The 16841-nt window shown below is 38.6% G+C and overlaps 1 long non-coding RNA gene across 1 annotated transcript; it reads left to right on the top strand.

Annotated features, from left to right (window-relative positions):
* Nucleotides 1–6741: 6741 nt before the first annotated feature.
* Nucleotides 6742–16183, top strand: LOC134168175 (uncharacterized). Its single transcript, XR_009966459.1, has 2 exons — nucleotides 6742–12969; nucleotides 14674–16183. It is a non-coding gene; the product is annotated as an uncharacterized LOC134168175 (long non-coding RNA).
* The last annotated feature ends 658 nt before the right edge of the window (nucleotides 16184–16841 follow it).

Below are 16841 nucleotides of genomic sequence, written 5' to 3'. Positions count from 1 at the left end.
TTCACGCTCTTTACAAGTCTTATTTTCATAACTAAATATCTATGGAATGTTAACTATATATGATTGTAAGCCTAAATATATGATTATGGAGCTTAAATTAAACACTTATGGAGCTTGAGCATGTGCATGTGGAGCTTGCGTGGCTCTAGTCATAGATGTTTTTGGTGTGAAATTCTCTCAGTTTACAATCCTTGTTTGTCATCTGCTAGGTGATTTATCAATAGCGGTGTTATCTTCCTGTTCCTACATCTGCAGGGAGTAAACTGAAGCCCGGCTGTGGTGTCTTCACTCCGCTCCACTCTCCATTATCCCAGCATATGCCAAGGTCACAGGGTTGCCTGGGGAACTATTGTAGAGTAGGTTCTGTGCATGGCAACTGCATTACATCCCAGAAATAGCAACTGCTTTTTACCCTCAAATACATTTAATACTGTAAGATAACTTTGAGGATTCGGAGTGGGGGTTTCTCTAATTTCCCCCATTATTCCACAGCCCCCATCTCAGAGATGGTGTACCTGAGGCCCAGCTAAGTTACTAAAAAATGCATAATAAGACTCAAACCTGTATCTGTCTATCTGCCAAACCGTGCAGCAATTTGTTAGGCTAGAACTGCACCTACCCAAAGTAATGGTGTTCTTTAATCATGTTTTATGATTAGAGCAGCTTCTTAATTTTCTAATGTGTTCTCACAGCTTGTCTTTTACTCATCTGCATAGCACATTTTGAATTAGTAGGGATATTTTCAGCAGTGATCCTGCACACAGGCAGCAAGCTCAGAGCAAATGGCTGAGCTAGCTCTTTCCAGAGACTACCTAAGATATCTCAAGAGTATGTTCCATTTGCTCTCAGCAAGGAAGCATCCACTGAGCTGCCTGGGGCAGATGAGACTAGAAACTCAAAATGAAGAGAAGGGCGCTCAGCTGGAATGATCAGCAATACATTATTTCCTAAAGGAAGGAGAAATGTTAGTTTCAGTAATAGAATAAGTTAAAGGAGTTAGAGACATCACTGGTTTTAGCACTCCTTAAAATCTTGTGGTAGGACAAGCAATGCTTCAGTGAGTGTGTTACTGCTGTAATAAATATGTAAAATAGACAGAACTTCAAAGACATTACTTCTCAATAACCTGAAATGCCTTTTCCTGTACAATGTACTGTTTAGTCCACTTCAACATACATAACTCCTTCTACAATCTGCAGGCAACTTTTTAGGCTCTACTAGAGGGGCAAAATGCCTGGAGTTTGGCCAAACAAAATAAAACACATGCTGTGAAATTCTGTTTAACTGCAGAGAATAAAATGACTGCTGCAGAATAAGCTTAACACTGCAATAATGATTTAAGGGCAAATCCATGCATTTCATAGGGTTTTTTTACAAATAGATCTTTTCTGCTGTAATGTAGACATTTCCATGCTCTTTCAACTCCACTCTTTCACAGCATTATTCTTGTAACTTTTCTCCATCGCTTAACATGTTTTCCATTATATTACCTTGCTCAGATAATTAATTAAATTCCAATCTATAATGTGCTTTATCAGTTTATTAGGTGTTTTCACTGGTTTATAGAGTCTGTGTTGCTGCAAGCATGCCAAGATCTTTATTGCATTATCCTCATGCATGCTGGTTCTCTCTCAGCATAATCTTTTCTTCAAGCATTTTGATGGTAACTTTTTAAAAATGGAGTTAAGAATTAGAACGTTTTTCCTCTCTCACAGCAAGAGGTTGATCAAGGATTCAAGATTCAGAGCTCTCCACAAGATCACTGTTGCTGCTTCAAGAGAAAGACTTGTGACTTCAAATGCGACCCGTCAAGCATGCGGTCTTCAATATGCTTTGGCATCCACCTTGTGAAAACGGAAGTTAATGGAAGTAAGTATGAAGCACATCAGAACATCATAGAAAGCATACATGCACAGGTATGCCTACCATCACTTTCCTTTCTTCACCTCTGCCATGCCTCTGGGATGCTGGGCACTTCTTTTCATCATATTCTAGAGCTTTAGACAGGGAAAAAGTGCAGATCACAATATGTTTTGTCTTGAGTGTAACTATATTTTTAAAGGTGCATGCTAAACCTGTAGAAATTTTACACTCCCAAGTCAGGTGCCTTCACTCTTCCTTTAAACACCTTCTCCAAGTTCCCTTCTTTCAGCTTGGTTTTCCCAGTTAGGTGTTTATTCTGACATTCCTTATCTCTCTCCATTAATAAGCTGCAATCTTCTAAGACTTCCTGAAGACCAATCTTCAGTTTGCTTTGCCTGTTACCTTAATTCTGAGTAGTCAGGAAAAGCTAAAGAGGAGAGTCCATGTTACTTTAAACCATTAGAGCGGCATGCTGAGTTAAAATAATGTAGAAGGCTGAAATGTCATTCTTAATTCTCCTTGGATACCCAACTTCCTCAGCAATCCCATCAGAAATTGTGGGATTGGCATGGAATTAAGGCAATGTGGATCAAGAATCAAAATCTTATCAGCAGTTGTTAATTAATATTTAATTAAAATCTGTGTCTGCTCATTTATTGCAATTAATCCTTTGAGTTAGTAACAAACCGAGCTGTGTGTTGCAAATCTGAAGAAGCCAAGAAAAGTATTGGGCATGGCCTAGGATAACTGTTTTTCTCTTAACTGTAAAATGAGACCTAAGTGGACTCTTTCAGCATTGGGGTTTGGGGCATGCTTTTGTATTTTATGAACTCACAGACAGAACAGTGTATTAATCTGATGAAAAAAAGTGTAGCACAAGATATGATGTATCTGGTTTTGGCTTCACTTTATCTTAATTCTTCCCTTGAATCCTCATCTTAGATCATCTTTCTTGTCTGTGGATATGTGCTCTGGGTTTTACAAGTCTGTAAAACAAAAAGTACATTGTTGAGCACAAACCTGCTCAGTCCCCTTTATCTCCTCTTTTGCGTCTCGATGAGATGGATTTGGCTATTGCTTGTCATATCCTTCAACATACTCAACTCCTTGCATCTTCCTCTTTTCAGGATGGCTGTGTCAAGTTTCAGCTTCAAGTTCTGATCTCAGTTATAATCACTACTCAGCTGGGATATTTCTGTATGTTTTAAGAAAAATACAGCAACCTATGTTTTGTTTCGTGGTGGTTACCTTTTCCAGGAGTTGCTGGTCTCTGCAGTGTGCATTACCCACCAGAGGGAGCTGAAGCCAAGAACTGTCAGATCTTCATTGAATCTTAGAACCATTCCAGTTGGATAAGACCAGTAAGATCATTGAGTCCAACCATTAACCTACCGCTGCCAAGTCCATCACTAAACTATGTCCCAAAGTGCCATTTCTACATGTCTTTTAAATACCTCCAGGGCTGGTGGCTCAACCACTTCCCTGGGCAGCCTGTTCCAACCTTTGGCAACCCTTTCGGTGAAGAAATTTTTCCTAATATCCAATCTAAACCTCTCCCAGTGCAACTTGAGTTGGCATTTCAATTCCCAGGGGGTTCCCTGGTGAAAGTCCTCTCTTACTATAAGGGCTTTGGATGTGGGCATCTGTCCTCAAGTTAGCTTGAGAGCAGATGGGGACTGGGTAGGAAACCAGTGCATCTCCTTGTGGTAAGTTATAACCTGTTTTGGGAATCATCACTTGAGTGTCAAAGCAAGCACCTTGTGATGCACATATCATTGTTCTTTGGGTTTTATGTGTGCTGTTCCTTGTAACATGAATAAGGACACCAAAATTGTATAAAAGAAAATTAACTTTGAGAATAAACTAATTATCCCTGAGAAAATTAGGCCAGGTAGAAGCAAGGGTGAATAGGTTATCTGTGTCTCTAAAAGGAAATCTCAAAATTCCTGACTACAAACAGGCTGTAGGATATTTCTGCAGTGTATAAAGTCACATTTTATTTATTGAGAAATAAATTGGCTGAAAAATAATAGAAAGTGGTGTTCATGCATTTTACGTGTTTTAATTTTGTTCACCACAGAAATGTGTCAAGTGTTTAAAGTTTATTTTTACTGAGAATTTTGGAACTAAAATTATACGTGTTTCCAAGCTTCCATATTTTTATTTTTCCTTTAAAATCACAGTATTTTGACATATTCCAGTTTATCCCAATTCATTAACAGAGTTGGTTTTTTTTTATGGCAGCCATTTGGTCAAGGTGAGAGGGGTTTTATTCTTGTTCTTGGTTTTCTTTCTGTCTGTTAAATTGTAAGATCAATTTATATTTCATCACCTTTAAATAAAAATCTTCCTTTGATTTAGAGGACAGGATAAGTGCTGGTCCTTCTGGACAAATGAGCTTCTTCTCACATTTCCCTCTGCACTTGGAATAAGCCACCCACCCAGAAATAAGTAAATGTTGAGACATAACAGCTGAAAGTGATACCGAGAAATAAAGGGTTAACATTGTGTCTGCTTGCTTAAGCAGTCACTGTGCTTGGTGCAGCAGAACCATAGGAGTCAAAGTTGCTAGAACGGTGAAGCAGAATTGTAAGAGTTACAGCTGCTAGGCAGAATTGTAGTAGGTAAGATTCATAACTTAACATTTAAGACATTCTTGTTCAAATAGTATCTTTTGAAAGAAAAGGAACAAAAGATAGCCAGAGTAACAGAATTTGCAAACTTGACAAGTTTCTGCTTTAAGGCACATAAAACCGGCTTGTACCGAACCTGAAGTTTGGGTAGGAGCTGAAAGCCTATTGAGTCTGCGTGAAAGCAAGAGGTTACTCGTGGTGATGAAGAGGAACTACAGAGCTTCATCCTCACGACCCCCTAACGATCACCACCAGGAGGCACTGCACAGGTGCACCAATGGGATGAATGCCAGAAAAATAATTATAATACTAGACGGGAATAGGTTTTGCATATGTATTAGGTGTGAAGCAATCTCATGTTTAAGTAATCATTATATGTAATATAAATGAACTGAGTGGCAAAGGAGGGTGCACATGCTTTTGGAGGAGCAATCCCCATGCGCCTCAGTGCTGAATAAAAGCATACCTACTTTACAACTCTTAGCGAGTTGTGGAGTCTATCCACGTATCAAAAGGAGGTAAGGAACAGCTTCTTATACCGTTTCTAAGTTGTAGCTGACCATATGAACATAAACAGTCTTTAGGAAAAGGTGGAGTTGACTTCTTTGTACTACAAAAGGCAGGAAAGCTCACACAGTTCGTTATAGCTGAGCAATCATATACAAAGCTGGTCCTTACTGCCTCTGAGCTGCTTGCTGCTTGCTCCTTGCTCAAGTCAGTTGTAATTTTCAGTGCTGTGGGTATCCTTTGACTTCTGCAAAACCATGAATCTATTGGTCATAAGAATTATGACCCATGAGAGACACTGAAGCTTCCCTAGGTAACAGCCAGATTTGCTTCCTGCACCACCAACTGCGGGTAAACAGCGTGTTAGACCTGCTATGGGACTTTTTTTTTTTCAAATTCAAAGTCTTGTCATCCAAAAATGGTAACAGTCACATCAAATAACCTCAGCTGCAGCTCAGGTTTCTGTTCCTTGACAGATTTTTGTCACATTCTGCAAAGGAAGGTACAAGACAGTTTATATCAAATTGCTGTCTAATATACTTCACTTCATGGCTTCTTCAGTTAGTAGTTGCCTTTTATACTGGAGCATAAGGTTTTAATAGTTTTTTTTTAATGTCTGGATCCTATCTAGCTTGCTCAGTGCTCATTACCCATATTTCAGCATTTCAGAGAGCAGGACTTATTTCTGTATTTATTTTGCTGTCAATTTAGTTAAATAATGCCATAACTTGTCAGGCTTTTTAATAGGCATTTTCTGACATTTCAATGGGAATTAATCTGTCAAATTTAGTAAATAAAGAGAGAAATGTAAGAATTTAGAAAAGATTAGCAGGAGACTCACAGACTTGGAAACCAAACCTTGAATTACGTATTTTACAATTGTACCCCCTCAGCAGTGGCTGCTGGATAAATTGCAGCGCTGTGTGACACATTGGATCTGCACTTCAGGATTTTCTTAATTAAAGAAAATAGAAGAGGAGGAAATCTTACAACTTCTTTTGGAAAGGGGGATACATTAAGTTATGATTTATTTCAGATGCAGTTAATTAGCTATAAAGCGACCCTTGTTCAGTTTTCTTGGGTAACATTTTACATTTCTAATTATTTCTGGCAGCTTTTTTCTTCTGTCTCTGCACTTCATTCCTGTTGCCTCTTCAATTTTTGTTTCAGTTCCTTCTCTCTTTTGGGTTTATTTTTCTCTCTTGCTTTGTGTGTGGGTGATACTTTCATATTCTGTCTTTTCACATTTGACTTCCCTTCAGAATTTTATTGCCTGATACTTTATTCTGAAGTTAGGAAAGGGAAAGGAATATATGCCAGCTTCAGTCTCAGGAAATATACTCATCTCTGTGTTTGAACCCATACTTTATGATTTCAGGCTTCTGATCTGATGGACTCATGCCATTTGCTGCATGAAATACACATTTCTTCAGCAGATAGAAATTTGCTGTTTAAGAGTACAATGCTCTGCTTGGAATCACAGAATGGTTAAGGGTTGGAAAGGACCTTAAGATCATCTAGTTCCAACCTTTCTGCTTCCTACTTTACATTAATTTCTGTTGCTTCACACTTACATCAAGAAATTCAATGAAAAATTGTACTCTGTGTGCTTATAGAGTAGTAGGAAGTACTACCAGTGAAAATTTAGGATTTAAAAAAATCCTCTTCATAACTCAACTGAATATCAACCTTCCCTCATTGCTCTATAGTTGATCTATAGTCATTATATAATACAAATCCTAAGGATACATTTTGTAGGTATGAATTCCCTCATCCCTTCAACAACTTGCTATATCTTCTACTAACAGCTGCTCAGGTACTTCTTCCAAACATAAGTTGAAGGGCATTCTGTCCTGGTTGGGTATGCCAGTCCAGCATGCAGCTTTACACAGTGTTGTCTGAGATTGTCAAACTGTCATTTCTGAGAACAGGATCTGTGCTAGCGCAGTGCAGGAGTGCGCTCTCAGTTGGTGCCCTACTGCCAGTATCAGCAGGGACTTTGTTATTCGTTTTTGCTCTGTGTAAATATTGTGGTGACATAAAAAAAATACACTCTTTTTCTAAGAGTGGCTAGTCCACTTCTACAGCACATAATGGTAGGAAAGGATTGTCATAATTACTTATACAGTGTCTTTGACAAGCTTTGAATGATGACGTTTAGAAGTCCAGTGTCTTCACTCACATTAATTTGATTTTCAAATGGCACTGACAATGTTCTGTATCAAAGACAGAAATAGTTTGCAAAGGCAAATCCAGCTGCAAGGCGTTAAGACAAAGTGTTAGAAAGAAAATTGATGAAAGAGGAAGGAAGCAATAGACCATACATGAAAGAGATTATAAAGAGAATAATCCAAAGTGCGTGTTGACATCCTTAATTCAGTCCTGTATTTTATCATGGTATGTCTGAAGGGTTTAAAAGCTAGATTTGCAGACAGTAATGACATGGGGAGCACAGGAAATTATAATGTGTTACATCTAGATTCAGTTCATGCAGAGACAGGGACAAAATATTTCAAAAGAAACAAAATCAAACCACATTAAGAATGGCAAATACTGCACATGACAGTATTTTATAGCATTAAAATTTTCAGTTAACTAGCATATTTGGCAATCTCATTGGGTTTTATTCCTGAACTGTCACTGCCAGAGCAGCAGGATTGCCCTTCTAATCTGCCCCCCAGTCATACTGTTGTTGGTATTAAAAAGTCCAAATCAGGCTGCATCAGTGCATCTGTGGTTTGCTCTGTGCCTTGCTCATCCAGTTGATTCTGTCAGTATAGACTGGGTTGTGCATACATACCTGGAAATAATTCAGTCTGCCCTGAACATGCACTTAGTCTTCAGGTTTTATTTAGTAGTGTGACAGAATAAGGTTACAGATATGTTTTCTCTGCTTCAATTGACTCTTCTTTTGTACAGGAATAGAAAAGAAGCCATGGTGTTCACTTCTAGCAAAGGCTAGCACTGTTGTGGTTGTTAAGATGATGTGTCAACTCTGTAGCCGCTATTCAGGGAGAAGCTGTAATGAATGACTACTTCCTTGTGATCTGTAGGTAATGAAGGTTTAGAATCTGTGTTTTTGCTTCACCCGAAAAGGAAGTTGTGCCCCACTTTTTAAAACATTTGGGTGGCCCGTGAGGTCTTCAAGAGCATCTTTCAGAAATTCTTCTGGAGTTTCTGAAAATCATGTTGGCAGCCTTCCAGCAACTTCAGGTGCCTAATTCCTCCTGAAAATCCAGGCTTTTACCCCTAGCCTTTTCACCCAGCTGTGTTCCATCTGAAGGCAGGAGGCTTCAGTTCCCTCATGCCTCCTATAAACCTTCTACATTCCTACCTGGCAGCTTCTCCAAGAGCGAATTCTGTATCACTCCATTACTTACAGAAGGATCAGCAGTGTTGACCTTGCTTTACACTGAGGTGAGTTTGACACTAAAATGCTCTCGAGATAGCACATTTTCTTTTCAGACAGTGCTACAGATATAAAAAACAATTGCCATTTTAAAAGTGCCTGTAGTGGTGTAGTAGAAACACTTCCTCTTGCTATGAACAGGTCTGCTCTTCCTTAGAGGGCAGCAGGCTATTATGCAAGTAGAGCTTTTCAGTGTTAGCACTTTTGCCTGCTCTTGCACTCTTCAGGATTGCTGCAATGACTGTATTTGCATTTGCTTCATTAACCATCTGGGCTATCACCTCACAGCACTCAGACATTAAAACTACTGAGGTAATACTCAGGAATGTGAAGACCACAGGCATGTGGCCAAGTTACCTTCAGTTCATCTTGGAGGTGAGTGGTTTCATTTCTATTGCCATTTTGTTAAACAAGAGAGAATTGTTTCTTTGGATTGATTCATTTCTGAAAGGATCATGCAAATGGAAATCTCAAGCTATCAATACCGTAATTACATATTCTAGTTCAGTAATCTCTTCTACTTTGCCATGCTACATTATTTAATTTCCTCTTGTCTCATGTGAACATCTGTAACAAGATTGCAATGAAAAACGGTGTGCCGTGTGGTTAAGAAAATGAACACCAAGTGACCTGAGTGCTCTGAAATCAATTGTATGACAAAAGAGATGGGCTTAAGTGGGGAGAAAATGTGTTCATTCTCATGAGAACACAAGATCTGAACCAAATTTCATGTGAATTTTGTGGAACTCTAAGAGAATTTAACTAAAGTTCCAAAGGTGATGGTTGCTCCTTATTGCCGAAATGTACTCTCTAATCCTAAAAATCTCTATATTCTGGAAACCAAAGATACGATTATTTTCAGTGTTGAATTCAAGCTTCTGTTGCTCTCTCAGTGCTTTATCGGTAAACTGAATACTGTTATCAAAGATCTATAATTGAATATACATTTTACATCCTGTAAATAATACAGGCTTCAGAAGTATATTTGATGGCATTAAAGTCAAACGATGGCTTACCCTAAAAAATGCTCAAATCCTTAAATCCTGTGCAGCTTAGCTCAGGAAAAGATCCCTGGAAACATTGCTTCTGAATACAGTTCTAGTGGTAAGACAGTTGCATAGAGTAAATTTTGCTAATTTCTACATTCTCTGAAAGCCAGAACACATCAGTCTTTATATCTGGTGATCAGCACCATGTATTTCATCTGGAAGTGAAATCATCACCAGTGCAGATGTTTGTGTACCTGGCCTTTGTGGTCCGAAAAGGTGGGCAGCATAATTCAGGTAGACCATTCAAGCAGCCTCACAAGATAGTTCTGGAAGAACAGCCACAGACACATGTGTTAATGGGAGAATATTCTATTTCTGTGCTGGAAATGCTTTCTGTATCAATTTAACTTTAAATATGTAGGCATTTGTCCTGAACATCTTTGTTTAGCCTTTTGTGGTGGAAAGAACTACCTTCTTATGTGGAACTTGGCTGCAAAGATCGATGACCAGGTTTTGACTATTACTACAAAGGAAAAAAACACAAGTGGAGTCTGAGTCGTTGTGGCTGTGCAAGACTCTTCGCACAGAGAAGGGATTGGACTCTCATCTGGATTTTCTGACGCTCATTGTTCAGGTACTAACTGCAAACTTATTCTGAAAGTAAGTTTGGGAGGGTGTACATGCCTGTGGATTTCTTTCACATTTATGTGAAACCTAATTAAACAAGATGTTTGGTTCGATAATCAGTTCCACAAAGCAGGCAAGTGGGGTTTTTTTTGTATTTTTACTAGCCTCTGTTAACTTATAACCTTTTGAAAGGGAGTATGTGAAGAAACAGGTCATTACATCAGCCCTCACCAAAGGAAAGAGTACAGGATTCTTGAGGGAGGAGTACTGCTTGGCCTTCCTGGCAATAGGTAAGAGTTTGTCTCTGGCACTGACTGCGTCTTCCACAAAGTTTTCCATATAGAACATATCATATGTTCATGCTCTGTGCAACTAACTGTGAAATACTTTTAAATAGAATGATTGTTCAGTCCCAATTTCAAAATATTCATTTTTAAAATTTTCCTTTTTTTTTTTAGTTTCTTGAGTCATAACAGTCATTAGCATAGGGGGCATTCTCGTAAATCCATCAGATACTCATGGAAGTGTCTCCAAATAAAGTTAAAATCTGTAAGTAAGCAATTCTTTACAGCATATTGTATATCTGAGTGGGAACTTTTAATTCTGGTGAAGGTCAGCTGTACTTCCTAGTTTCAAAGCCACTGTGTGACCTGAACTGTGAGCTCAGCCTCCCCTTCCCAGAAATGGAGGAAGACAAAGGAAGACATTTTGGGGGGATAAAACCCTGTAACAGCAATAAAGACCTCACTGGAGCAGAAAGATGCAACCCCTTCTTCCCTGTGCCTGTTGGAGTTGGTTTTCCCTGGTGTTTGTGAGGTCTGTGAGAAATGTTTGGATAAGATCTTTTGGTGCTGCTCCCAGAATACGGTTCATGTGATGTCAAAAAATCCTGATGCTTTGCCAGGGACCTTTTTGTCATTGGGAATTTAGAGACTGGGTTTGTAAAGGGCTGGCTGAGCCAGAATACAAATTAAAACTCCTGAGCAACCTATTCTGCCAGCCTGTCTTCTATGAAAGGCCACCAGGGACCTGTACCAGGAGACACCTCCCAAAAGGAGAATGAGCAATGGAGCAAAGGTGACTAAGTTTGGTAGCACTGCAGAGCTGGAGATGAAACATCAGTGTCCAGGCCATGGATGTGCACTGAAATATGAGTTATTGGAATAAATAAATGTGGTCATTGTAACCTTCCTTCAAGCCAGAGTATCTTTGTCTTGAAGCATCTGTCTTTCCATCTGTAACCTGTAAGTTTCGTTCACTGGCAAGGCAGCCCTGGGTGAATGGAAGATAAGCATCTGACAGTTTTCCTCACTAGTTTCCATTCACCTCTTAAAGTCTGGAATGGCAGACTTCTGAGTAAATGCAAGGAATTTATTTTGAATCTGCCATAGATGTTCACAGTAGTTATTTAAGGTGCAGTCTGTCACCACCTGCTTGCAATATACAAAAGATGAGAAGGAAGCAGATTTTCCAGAAACCTTAGAACTGCAGTGATCATCCGTTAGGCGACAGGTAAATTGTTCCTCCTTCCTGATGAGGATTTTCGCTTCAATGAATGTGATCAAAAAGTTGTACCAGGTGACAAATGTCAATGTCTGGTAGTTTTTCAGAACTTTGGACCCCATGGGAAAAGTGCAAGGAAATTAAGATGGGAAAGGAGACTGGAGAAGAAGGTAAAACAAGAAATAGACAAAAAGGGAACTTATTAGTGAAAAACATAATGCCATTGATCGGTACCTGCTTAGTGGAGATGAAAAGGTGAGAAACAACATCCTAATATATCATGTATATCACAGAATCATAGGATGGTTTGAGTTGGAAGGGATGTTAAAGATCCTCTAATTCCAACCACCCTGCTATGGGCAGGGACACCTTCCAGCAGAACAGGTTGCTCAAAGCCCCATCCAGCCTGGTCTCAAAATATCATAATATAGTATTAATTATAATATAATCTCAAAATGCTGTTCTACTTGCTGATGGATATATCATGTTACAACTGTTAGAATCCTGAGAGGCTATTTTGTCCTACTTCGTGTTCCTTTTTCTTATGATATCTGTCTTGTTTTCACTCCATAGTTTCCATTATGATCTCATATCAGGAAGCTCTTGAACAGGTTAAGTGTTCTGGGGTCATAATCATAATTAAATCCACCTTTTGATTGCTTAATTTACACTAATGAATAATTTTCAAATTGGAAATACTAGTTTTTCTCCCTAAAGATCAAATTTGAAATTGTAATAAGAATTTTACATTTTCATTGAGCTGTAACCAGATTGGTTTTTTTCACAACTTTGCAGAGTTTATTAATAATCTTTGCTGTTTACTGTCATCTGCATATATAAAGTATCACTGGTGGGCTGTGTTTGGCTTTACTATGAACAGTTTCCCATCTGACTTACTGTAGATAGTCTCAGCCCTGTGTTCATTTGACATGATTTGCCTTGATTTTCTCAGTCATCACTCCACTGGGTCAACAGACAGATCAGCTGGAGAAGTTATCACAAGTGCATTTACATGTCCATATGAAAGGACTTATGGCTAGAGGTCCATTTGGTTTTAATGTTCATTGACCAGCACCAATGCCACTTAATTACTTAAAATAGATACGCTAAGATTGAGAAAAGGGTACATATTTTTAATGAGATATAAATGAGATAAAAAAGGAAAGTGCTGATATGAATCTGCAGAAAAGTTCTTGAGCTTGTCCCTGACTTGCCAGATGCTCTCCTGCTCCCTCAGTTACAGTGTGTTCATATGAGCCACACCATCTCAGTTCAATTTGAAGCCCTGTGCCAGCTCCATCTTCTAGAAACCAGCACATCCATGCTCCTTCTATGCACTGCTGTCCTGACCTTCACTGGCCACTATCTGGTGCTTCCCAGCAACACTGAAGAAGAGAAAATTGACTCTATCATACTTTGAAACTTGGAAAACAGAATGGTAGGTATTATTTGTCATGAGTTTAAAATGCACTTTTCATGTTGAAAAGTGACTGCGAGATGTGGTATTTATAAAAATAACCAAGAATTTGGATGGTGAATATTTTCATGAAACTACTCGGAAATGATCAGCACAGTAAGGATTGCTTACTGAACATGTTCTCTACTTGGTAAAAATTCATGTACTCATTTTGCCAGTTCCTTCCACCAAAAATTAACTTACCAAAGAAAATACCATGAAATATTATTCCAGTGTTTCATGTTTCTTGAATAGGCAGAAAAAAGATCACAGTGTCCACGTTTGCTACTTAAAATACCTGAATGTCTATCAGGTTTTCTATGAGTGTGGAGAATATTTTGATATTAATTAATTACAAATGCAGCAAGTAGAAAGCAGAGCTGAAAATCCATTTAGGAGGTCATTTATTTCAACAGCACTAACGTTTACTATTATTGGGCCTATCTTTCTACTGTAATAGGATAAGCTCTTCATATATACAAACATCACTATTTTCACTCCAGCAAATGGGCGGTACTTCCGTGCAACACCTAGAGTCTTGTCCCTGGTGTTCTGCAGTCACTGCCTGAATTGTCAGGTATCGTTAGAAGCTTCCTAATCTCAATGTCTCTGGGAAACTGCACCATTCCTCACATCCTGTGCCTTTAAGTGTTCCTCAGTTCTGTGTCTGGATTTCGCTGGGAAGAAAAGTCAGCCTTCCCCATTGACTTTGTGCCACTGTGGCAGCATAACCTTCAGCACAGTTCAGCTCACTTTCTCCAGGGGAATGCAAGAAAAAGCAACAACTGTCCACCCAGCTGGCCCCTGGCAATGCTCAGAATGTGCCCTTAGGTAGGGTGGGTCTGATGCCTCTGGTCCCCCTCCTGTCCTGCTGGCTGAGAGTGAACTCTTCAAATGATTTTTGGAAAAAGGTAGAATGAAGGAAAAATGACAGATTAAATTCTCCTGGAGCTTTGTTTAGGCTTCCAGTGGTACGTCAGTGCCTTCCCACAACTCAAGAACTGCTGAGCCAATCTATTTCCCCTGCCCAAGGGCAGGATCAGTTATAACTAAACTGATGCTGACATGATTGTCTAGCCTGTCTTGTAGCATCTTTGTCACTGGAGATCTTTGCTTTCCAAAGTAATATATTCCAGTGCTTCACTATTACTATGGTAGAACAGTGCCTTTTTGTTTTGTTTTCTCCCTAGTGTCTTATTTATCAGTGCTCCAACTGAAGGACATTAATTATTGTCCTTTTCACTTAGACAGATTGTCTCTTTCCTCTCAGAAGCAAACTTTTCCATTACTGAGGACTACTGACTTCATTCCTCTTGATTCTAGGCTTTGTTCTATTTTTTATTAGAAGTCAGTCTTCTACACCCCCTCTCTCTCTTGTTGCTTATTTGAACTCCCTCTACCCTCAAGTGTGGTTTCCAAAACTGCATAGCATATAATTACCTAACGTGTTTTAAAACAGCATTTCTATTTATTCATCTCTCAAGATTTGGTTTTTTTTTTTGCAATGGTGCAAAATTAGTGACATGTTGATCCTACTCCTTGAAATCCTAAGGGGTTTTTATTGTCATTGATTATTGTATTATGTTAAATAATCACTAAAGTGCTATTCCTTAGGACTAATATCGAATTAATAGTAGAGGTGTTTAACTGACAGATACTTAAAATTACTATTTCTCTAAATGTTAGGTTTAAAAATTACTGGAAAATGAGCTAAACATGTACTACTTAACAATTATGGATGATGCCAGTAGAACTAGGTTTGGAGTCACGATGGAAAGTAGGCAAACTCCTGAATATATTCCTCTTTTGTTATTATGTGAATGGTACGCTCCAGTCATCAAGTTCCTCTACCAAATCACTTGCTCAGAAAGGAAAAATGAGGAAGCTGGCGAATGCTGATAAGGTAACTTCATGAAATGCAAAGAAAAAGTTAATAGATTTTGTACTTCTGCTAAGTCAAGGACTTATAATGTTTGTTAAAACGACTTTTATCTTTTTCAAACAAAATGACTTACATAATTTTTTTTTCCACTCACTTGCATCCTTTCACTAAGTACAATAAAACTATGGTTGGTCATCTTGCCAGGTTTTTTGCTACCTTAAGAAATGAGACAAATGACAGATAACCAATGGTTTATAATGACAAACACATCGGTTTCTACTCTTGTTCTCTTATCTTCTAAACCAGAAATAAGCAGCAATGTTGGGCAGTCATTACTAAGATTTGCATGATTTGTTTGAAATTAGACTTTGTTGTGTGCCATCTTCATTAATAGTGCTCTTTTTACATGGGACTCGGGCTTTACATATGACTCAGTGCTCCCCCCTTTTTCACAGCTGAATTGGTGATGTTAATCATTCCACTTCAGGGTAAAAATCTAATCACAGTGACACAACACAGGGAGACTTTGGGCTGAAGAAAGTACAATTCAGAAGCCCAAGCATCAAAAATCAAAGGATCTAGGGAAAATATAGTAATAAAGGCAGCCAGCCATCCCCAAGTATGCAGTGAGATTCCAGCAGGTGACAGGATGCCAGGGTCTACATTCTTATCAAAATAAGACTTAGAAGAAACTTAAGTGTTTTTAAGGCTTGCACAGTAGTAATGAGACATCTAACAGAAACTATGCATTTAGAGCTACTGTATGTCCAGTCAGCCTCTGTAGTGCTGTTTCATGATCTTTCCAAGTCTTACAGCACACACAGTGATCTCTAATGGGTTTTATTTAAGGTTTAAACAGAGATCTGCTTAGAATGATACACTGAAATAAAATCACACCAAAGCTATTATATAGTCTATTTTAATGGAGTTGTTTATATCAGCACCATCTTCAGATGAAACTCATAACACTCCATTAAATACTACATTTTCCTACATGGTTCCAAAAGCATGGCAAAATACTAATACCACAGTTACTGCTTCAGCTTCTTCGCATGGAGTTAGATCCCTGACCCAGCAGAAGGTTTATATGGTGCAGAGCCTTAGGTTAGGTGACTTCAACTAGGATGTCTTAGTTAAGTGCTTTTAGTTGACGCAGTCAGCCTTCAGTAGAAACACAAGCATTATCACACAAGAATGAGCTTAGTGCCATCTCATTAGTCTGTACTTGCATGACTGGCTTTAGTTCAGGAGCTTGTACCCCGTATCTCTCCTAATTTTTGCTATGCTAGGCAAGAATAAACAGTTTTAACATCATTTTGTGGTCATGGCCTTTTTTATTTATTTATTAATCGGAGCCAGCTTTTGAACAGAGACAGAACCTGCTTTGTGCAGATTCCATATTTTGCTACATTCAGGCCATTGAATAGGGCATGAAGCATCTGCTGAAGAACACGTCTGCACTCCCTTTGGAGAAAGGGGCAGAGAGGAAACGCACAAGTTGTTAGAAATAATGAGTTTATGTCAGCTGAAAAATAAAAGGTGTTTGAAAGCAGTCAACCTAAAGAACTTAGCTTCAGCTATAAAGAGTTGAACGGAAGTTGAACGGAATTGTTGCATTTATCAGATAATTCCATGTATGAGCTGTGCTTAATTTAGTGAGAAGGAAACCTAGGACTATATAATCTGGGCACATTTTACATAAATTTATATGCAGATTTACTTTGGCCATAAGGCTCAAGAAGGAGCCTTATCTGTTACATTATCTTTTGTTTTGGCAAGCATACTAATGTGATCTTAATTTAGTAACAACTTTTTCCTGACTGAGCTTTTGAATAAACAAAATGCCAGGATTATGGTTTTCATATTATTATTTTAATCCTTTATTCAGAGACCGAATAGGTGCAGGACTGTTTCTGCTTACAGTCAGGATGTTCCTCCTGTGAGGAATTTGCATGATTTGAATTAATAAGAA

The sequence above is a fragment of the Pezoporus occidentalis genome, unplaced genomic scaffold (assembly GCF_034315485.1).
Source record: "Pezoporus occidentalis ecotype Australia unplaced genomic scaffold, CSIRO_AGI_Poc_V1 ctg1, whole genome shotgun sequence".
Classification (NCBI taxonomy): Eukaryota; Metazoa; Chordata; class Aves; order Psittaciformes; family Psittacidae; genus Pezoporus; species Pezoporus occidentalis.
The sequence above is the reverse complement of the archived record's forward strand: the minus strand, read 5'-3'. Positions and strand labels throughout refer to the sequence as shown.